Source organism: Bos indicus, chromosome X (assembly GCF_029378745.1).
Source record: "Bos indicus isolate NIAB-ARS_2022 breed Sahiwal x Tharparkar chromosome X, NIAB-ARS_B.indTharparkar_mat_pri_1.0, whole genome shotgun sequence".
In the NCBI taxonomy this organism is placed as follows: domain Eukaryota; kingdom Metazoa; phylum Chordata; class Mammalia; order Artiodactyla; family Bovidae; genus Bos; species Bos indicus.
The window spans coordinates 114,150,951-114,159,495 of record NC_091789.1 but is presented as its reverse complement, the minus strand read 5'-3'; the positions used below and the strand labels follow the sequence as shown (position 1 = coordinate 114,159,495).

The 8,545-nt window shown below is 39.8% G+C and overlaps 1 non-coding gene across 1 annotated transcript; it reads left to right on the top strand.

Annotated features, from left to right (window-relative positions):
• Positions 1–242: 242 nt before the first annotated feature.
• Positions 243–315, top strand: TRNAG-CCC (transfer RNA glycine (anticodon CCC)). The gene has a single exon. It is a non-coding gene; the product is annotated as a tRNA-Gly (tRNA).
• Positions 316–8,545: the final 8,230 nt, after the last annotated feature.

Below are 8,545 nucleotides of genomic sequence, written 5' to 3'. Positions count from 1 at the left end.
AAGTGTTGCACATTTGTTCTAGTCCTACTTGAGGGCAAATCTGAATGAGAAATGGAAGATGTGTTTTAAATTGAGGTAACATGTATGAATGATTTAAGAAACTTGAATAATGAGAACACAGATTCTAAGAGATTCATAGGAGCCTTAATTATTTTTGTCTACCTTCTCCATGTTTGAAGCAGGTGCTAATAATGTGCTGTGGACCTGTTCTAAAGCATTTATTAACAGACCCTACAGGGACTTCCCTGGTGGTCCAGTGGATAAGACTCTGCACTCCCAATACAGGGGGCCCAGGTTCAATCCCTGGTCAAGGAACTAGATTCCACGTGCTGCAACTAAAGATATTGAATGTTGCAACTAAGACCCGGCACAGCCAAATCAAAAAAAAAAAAAAAAACAAAAAAACAGAAAAGGGGTACTGCAAAGATCATTCACATGTCTCTTGAATGGGATAAATACACTTTTGAAATAAATTATTGTAGAAGAGGCCTTAACTGTTAGTAGCATATTTATCAACCTTTCTTTACATTAAAGTGGCAAAAAAGTTATTTAATATTGAAAAGACTCAACTGAAACCTTTTTATTTTTTCCAGACCAGACTGAAACACATTTTCGTCTTTTAACATTCTCCTTACAGGTATTAATATAGGTGAGAAGAACATGTTTGAATTTTATGAGACATCCAGCTTTTAGAATACAATTGAGCTCTGTCTTAAAACTAGATTGTGCAGGATAATATTAAAGCACTCTCTACAATCTTTGACCAGGACAGTGTTACTAAATATTTATTCCCGCTTCTGGATAGTGTATTTATGCTGTCTTCTGGCAATGGTCCCTTCAGGTAGGAATATTCAATGTAACATGCTGTAACATGTTCAGTCGCTAAATTGCATCTGACGCTCTGCAACCCCATGGCCTGTAGCCCTCCAGGCTTCTCGGTCCATGGGATTTTCCAGGCAGGAATACTGGAGTGGGTTGCCATGCCTTTCTCCAGGGGATCTTCTCAATCCAGGGATCAAACCTGTGTCACCTGCTTGGCAGGTGGATTCGTTACCACTGAGCTACCAGGGAACCCCAATAGGCTGTACTAGCCTCAGATAATTTCGTATTTCCACACAGACTCACTCTCTGTCACTTTCTAGGTTGAAAGCTGTGCTGCTGTATATATGGAATGAGTCCCAAATTTTCACGGCTCTGCTGAGTAAACAGAAATAGAATGATGTTACAATATCACTATTCTGACAGTCTGCTGGTTTCACTATGCCAGGCTATATGCTAAACATTCACAGAAAACTGTAAAAATTAAACATTTGGAAAATACCAAGTGTTCATGAAGCACTGGAGTAACTCATACTCAACTTCACACAGCATCGGGGGAGAACAGTTTGGTATGTTCAATAAAATAAACAAGAGCCTAGTTAATAACCCACAGTTCCAGTATTTCGCATGTAATGGTCACAAAGAAGCACTAAACCATGCTTACAGAATGTCCTGAGCAGCATTGCTCCTAAAGGCAAAAACTAGAATCGGCCCAAGGGGCTTCCATGGGAGAAAGGACTAATTTATTCATTGGAAGAAGATGCACTGGGATCTTATACAACAGAAAAACAGTACAGCAGCTGCATGCATCAGTATGAAGTTCAAAAAACACACACAGAAAAATATGTTGGAGGAGTATTATATTCATACACTACTAAATAAACTAAAATGAAAAACAGGTAATTGATGTTAAACATATAGAGTGAGAGCAAGAGAATAAGTAATATGCATTTGCACTGTGAGTAATTCTAGATTGATTAGAGGAAGGGGAGGTCAGGCACGAGTGTTCAGGTGACTCTGAGGTACTGATAATTTGTTATTGTTCAATCGTGTCTCATTCTGGCAACCCCATGGATTGCAGCATGCCAGGCTTCCCTGTCCTGCGTCATCTCTCAGAGTTTGCTCAAACTCATGTCCATTGACTTGGTGATGCGATCCAGCCATCTTATCCTCTGTCATCCCCTTCTCCTCCTGCCCTCAATCTTTCCCAGCATCAGGGTCTTTTCAAATGAGTCAGCTCTTCACATCAGATGGCCAAAGTATTGGAGTTTCAGCTTCAACATCAGTCTTTCCAATGAACACCCAGGACTGATCTCCTTTAGGATGGACTTGTTGGATCTCTTTGCAGTCCAAGGGACTGTCAAGAGTCTTCTCCAGCAACATAGTTCAAAAGCATCAATTCTTCAGTGCTTAGCCTTCTTTATGGTACAGCTCCCACATCTATACATGACTACTGGAAAAAGCATTTTTTACTATACAGACCTCTGTTGGCAAAGTAATGTCTTTGCTTTTAAATACACTGTCTAGCTTTGTCATAGCTTTTCTTCCAAGGAGGAAGCGTCTTTTAATTTCATGGTTGCAGTCACCATCTGCAGTGATTTTGGAGCCCCAAAAATTAAAAGATAAAGTCACTGTTTCCATTGTTTCCCCATCTACTTGCCATGAAGTGATGGGACAGATACCATGATCTTCGCTTTTTGAATGTTGAGGTTTTAGCCAGCTTTTTCACTCTCTTCTTTCACAGTCATCAAGAGTCTGTTTAGTTCCTCTTTGCTTTCTGACATAAGGGTGGTGGCATCTGCATATTTGAGGGTATCAAATCAGATCAGTCACTCAGTTGTGTCCAACTCTTTGCAACCCCATGAATTGCAGCACGCCAGGCCTCCCTGTCCATCAACTCCTGGAGTTCACTCAGACTCACATCCATCGAGTCAGTGATGCCATCCAGCCATCTCATCCTCTGTCGTCCCCTTCTCCTCTTGCCCCCAATCCCTCCCAGCATCAGAGTCTTTTCCAATGAGTCAACTCTTCGCATGAGGTGGCCAAAGTACTGGAGTTTCAGCTTTAGCATCAGTCCTTCCAAAGAAATCCCAGGGCTGATCTCCTTCAGAATGGACTGGTTGGATCTCCTTGTAGTCCAAGGGACTCTCAAGAGTCTTCTCCAACACCACAGTTCAAAAGCATCAATTCTTCGGCGCTCAGCCTTCTTCACAGTCCAACTCTCACATCCATACATGACCACAGGAAAAACCATAGCCTTGACTAGACGAACCTTTATTGGCGAAGTAACGTCTCTGCTTTTGAATATGCTATCTAGGTTGGTCATAACTTTCCTTCCAAGGAGTAAGCGTCTTTCAATTTCATGGGTGCAATCACCATCTGCAGTGATTTTGAAGCCCAGAAAAATAAAGTCTGACACTGTTTCCCCATCTATTTCCCATGAAGTGATGGGACCGGATGCCATGATCTTCGTTTTCTGAATGTTGAGCTTTAAGCCAACTTTTTCACTCTCCACTTTCACTTTCATCAAGAGGCTTTTTAGTTCCTCTTCACTTTCTGCCATAAGGGTGGTATCATCTGCATATCTGAGGTTATTTATATTTCTCCTGTCAATCTTGATTCCAGCTTGTGTTTCTTCCAGTCCAGCATTTCTCATGATGTACTCTGCATATAAGTTAAATAAACAGGGTGACAATATACAGCCTTGATGTACTCCTTTTCCTATTTGGAACCAGTCTGTTGTTCCATGTCCAGTTCTAACTGTTGCTTCCTGACGTGCATATAGGTTTCTCAAGAGGCAGATCAGGTGGTCTGGTATTCCCATCTCTTTCAGAATTTTCCACATTTTATTGTGATCCACACAGTCAGTATACTCTGTTCTAAATTAGGTGCCAAACATGCAAATGCTCACTGAATTATCATTGTTTATACTGGTATATGCCTTTCATAAGTGTGCTGTTTTTCACATTAAAAAATGTGGTCATGAAACTATTTTAGGGTTAGCAATTTGCTCGGATGTGAACTCTATCTGATATGGGCTTGCTTCTCTAGAGTGGAGGACATCGTTTCCAATACTGAAGTTGATTTGGGCCTATCACTGTATAAGGGCCTACCTCTACAAAATAAGTTTTGACATATAAGGTTTCTTTTTAATATGTTGTTGTATTTGATCTGCTAATATTTGTTGGGAATTTTTGCCTGTATGTTCATGAGGGATGTTAGTCTGTTGTTTTCTTTTAATGTCCTTGTTTGATTTTGGCATTAGGATACTCCTGCCCTCATAGCATGAGTTAGGAAGTATTCCCTCAGCTTCTGTCTTCTCGAATAGATTGTAGAAACATTGATACAATCTGTTCTTAAAAACTTGGTAGAATTCATCCCATTTAGAATTCTGGTAGAATTCTGAACTCATTTAGACCTGGGGCATTCTGTCTTGAAAGGTGATTAACTATTGGTCCTTTTTTCCTTAGTAGATATTGGCCTATTCAGATTATCTGTTTGATTAATTTTAATTAGAAAATAAACTCAAGATACTAAGGAGTCACCCTGGGTGTAGCCTCCACCTAGATTTCTTTTGAATTATTTATAAACGTTAACATTGCTCTTCTCACTTTTAGTTTGATGATGTTTCCTCTCACCTTTATGGAATCACAACAAAGCACACAACTCAGTTTTCATATGAGCTACTCTCTCTTATACTGTTTGTATTGCTTTAACTGGAAATTAAATTATTCAGCTATCTGAACTTGTCAAGTAGTGTTAGGAATATCGTAAAGAACACAGGTTATTCTTGGTGTACACATTCATCTCCCAATGAGAAAGGAACTACAACAGAGCAGCCCACCAGCCCTGAGTCTTGAGTGTGCGTTCAGATCACCTGACTCCGTGTACAGAGACAGTAGAGCGCACCTGTTAATTAGGTGAACTGGTTGAGTAGACCTCGGTTTGTTAAATGAGCTCATGACACATTAGATACCATAGGAGCTGTTTCATTGCAAAAGAAATCTGCTTAGAAAGCATGGGTGGCCTGATACTTATGATCTCTCCATCTCCCAAGACTTCCCTCATCATCTCGTACAATAGTGAGTGTAACTGGACATAGGGAAGGGCTGTCCTCAATAAGGGCATCCCTTCAGGTTCCTTGAGATCAGTTGAGTAAAAGGGAGAGGAAACCGCATTCATAGTGCATTTCAAGACCTCTGCATATATTACATAACACAGAGATCTGTCTACACCACACACATCTAAGGTCCTTATTTTAATCCTTGCAAATTAAAAAGCTCCTTCTGTAAAGCAAGATTATTTTTACCACACCACAGATGGCCCAGACAAATGATATTTTTCCAGTAATTATAACAAAATACAGTTTAAAAATATCCTACAAGCCAGATGTCTTTACTCAACCCTGGTTAATATAGTAGTCTTATATTATACATGTTTTTATTATTATTACTGAGATAATAATACAAAATGTGAGCCTGGTGTGTGTTTTTTTTTTGTAAAGATTGTGACGTCTTAAAGGTTAAGTTTCAAGGTGGAGAGACAGGAATTCCTAATGGCAGAGGAAGAAAAAGATTGAAGGAAGTATGTGTCTGTTTTTAGAAAATGTGAGTCACTGCTTTCTTACTCTGAAAACAGTTTGTAATTGGCTTATGTAGGTGACTATGTATGAGAGAATCAAACAAAAAGTGAGATGAAAGCAATCTTTAAATAAGTAAAAGTAATCATGTCTACTTTATATCAAAATTCCTGTTTTTTCTTTCTGTTGTTTTCCTCTTCCTCTTTTCTCCCTCTCTATTTTATAGAGGGGCTTAGAAATAAACATTGAATAAATGAAATTAGAAAAGACCATAAACTTAAAATATAAATGACTACAGAATTGGGAAGCATGGAATAGCTTATTTTATAAATTATTTTAAAGGAAACCTTTTATCTATCTGTTTTGTCTTACAATATTTTATACTGAACTCCGAAAATTGAGCAGTGAAAACTCAACTAGGTTTTTCTCTATGTGCATTTTGCTTCTCTCTCTTAAAATAGAGCCCATCCTTAACAAAAAACAAAACTAAAAGGATATTCCAGTACAGCCATGAGCATTGGTGCTACACATCAGGTCGGTTTATGGCAGTCGATTTGGCTCCCTCAGAAGCACACACAAAATCTTAAATCTATGACCGAATGAGTTTTCCAAGACTGAAAAAATAACAATGAATTGGGAAGAAACTCAAAGCATTTAAAAATTATTTCAGTAGATAGTGAAAAGAAGGATATATTGAAGGAATATACATATTTGAATGTGTTCATGATTTACTTCATCCTTTTGCTCTATTAAAATTCCTGACATTTTGTCAAATAATGTTAATGAATTATAAGAAAGTCCAGTTTCTGCCTTTTTAACTCAAAGATAATGGTAAAAATAAACAAACACAGAAAGATTCTGGTGTCCATCACCCTCATTCGATGCCAGCTGTGAACAACTGCTTCCTATTGAATTATCCCCTTGTCTTTCAGTCTTAACCATCATCCCTAATAATTAGTGATGCTTATTTTTCTCTTATTTTTTATGTGACCTATCAATGGTTCATATAAATCGAGCCAGTATAACTTTAGAAAAATATTGGAGTGTAGTTAATTTACAATGTTGTGTTCGTTTCAAGTGTATTGTATAAGTTTTATAAAGCAAGCTTTGCTTTTATTTTAATTCTCTCTTGTTGTTCAGTCAGTAAGTCATGTCCCACTCTTTGCAACCCCGTGAACTGCAGCACTCCAGGCTTCCCTGTCTTTTACTATCTTCCAGATTCTCTCTGCCTTGTTCAGTTATCTGGATTCCATTCAGAATAGCTCCATAAATGGATTGCAGATGTGGGATCTGCCCTCATCTTCAGCATTCACTGAGACAACTTGTATGCAGGCAGAACTGCAGATCATCTGTTCCAACTTCCCCAGCTTAGTCTATGTAAGTCCATGGGTAAGATTTTCCCACACTCCTCACATCACCATTCTGAAAGTCCAGCCTCCCTCAGAACCTTAAGAGTGGGTATTTGAGGTGCCTTGGAAAGACATCGTTATTTATCTTCATCCATCAGTTAACCCATCACCACATATATGAGCGCCAAGGAGAATAAGAGTTCTGAGAATTAGGAGCATAATAATAATAACAATAAATAACGTGGTTGAGAGCCAAAAAGTCTAGAATACACTGATGGTAGCTAAAACAAACGAAGCTGACTCATAATTGCCAACTGGACCAATTCAGTGGCAAATAGAGCCTGCTGATGAGTTGACAGGAACACTGTTTTCCTGGTCACCAGGTGATGTGTTGAAGAGTAAGGTACACAGTGGTGAATTTTTACTCTCTTAGAAACTGTTTTGGTACAGCTACTTTTAGTAGAAGTTGAGCCTGGAGAGAGCTGAGAAGATTCTGTAGATCAGTGCTTCTCAAACTTTACCTTGTACATGAATCACTAGGGATTCCATTCAAGTACAGATTCTGATTCACTTGGTCTGGGGTCTGGCTAAGAATCTGCCTTTCTAGCAAACTCCCAAATGAAGCCAGTATTCTTGGTGTTAGGGAGCTTACTTTGAGTAGCAAGAATTTGGAGCCCTTGGCATGGAATCCACTGGATGAGCAGATGGAGAGATGAGGAACGGATGGGACTGTGAGAAGAGAGGACAGGTGTGGATCTTGTTGAGACAAGCAAGATGTGGAAGACTTTCCTCCTTATCATGTAGAATCCCTTCCTCTAGACTTGGGAAGTTGTTGAGATTGTTGTTCAGTTGCTAAGGCATGTCCAACTCTGCAACCCCGTGGCCTGCAGCAGGCCAGGCTTCCCTGTCCTTCACTATCTCCCGGAGTTTGCTTAAACTCATATCCATTGAGTCAGTGACACCATCCAACCACGTCATCCTCTGTCGCCCCCTTTTCTTCTTGCCCTCAGCCTTTCCTAGCATCAGGGTCTTTTCCAGTGAGTCACCTCTTCGCATCAGGTAGCCAAAATGTTGGAGCTTCAGCATCAGTCCTTCCAGTGAATATTCGGGACTGATTTTCCTTAGGATTGACTGGTTTGATCTCTTTGCTGTCCAAGGGACTATCAAGAATCTTCTCCTGCACCACAGTTTGAAAGCATGAATTCTTCAGCATTCAGCCTGCTTTATGGTTCAACTCTCACATCCATACATGTCTACTGCAAAGACCATAGCTTTGACTATAGACACCTGTACTACAGAGCAACCCACGTAGCCCTGCATCACATAAGCTGCTTCCTGTACACAGACAGTGGGCAGCACTTGTTAATTAGATGAACTGGCTAAGTAGGCCTAGGTTGGTTAAATGAGCTCATGACACATTAGATACCATATAAACTACTTCAGTACCAAAGATATCTAACTAGAAAGCCTAGGTGGCCTGACCTTTGTGATCTGTCACTTAATCTTCCAGGACTCTGCTTATCTTCTTGTCCAGTAGTTAGTTTATCCAGTCCTGTGAGTCCAGCACTCTCAAGAAGATGTTGGCTCCCATATGTTTATTTTCAGTACTGTTATCTCACCTTGTTACTCAACCACCCTGGGGTTGACTCCCCCAAAACACAGTGAAACCAATCTACTGGCACAGGTTGCATAAGGGAGAGTAAAACCTTTGTTGCAGGCCAGGCAAAGAGAACCAGCAGCTCATGCTGAGAAGACCCCAGCTCTCCAGCTGCTTTCACCAGAAGGTTTTTAACAACAG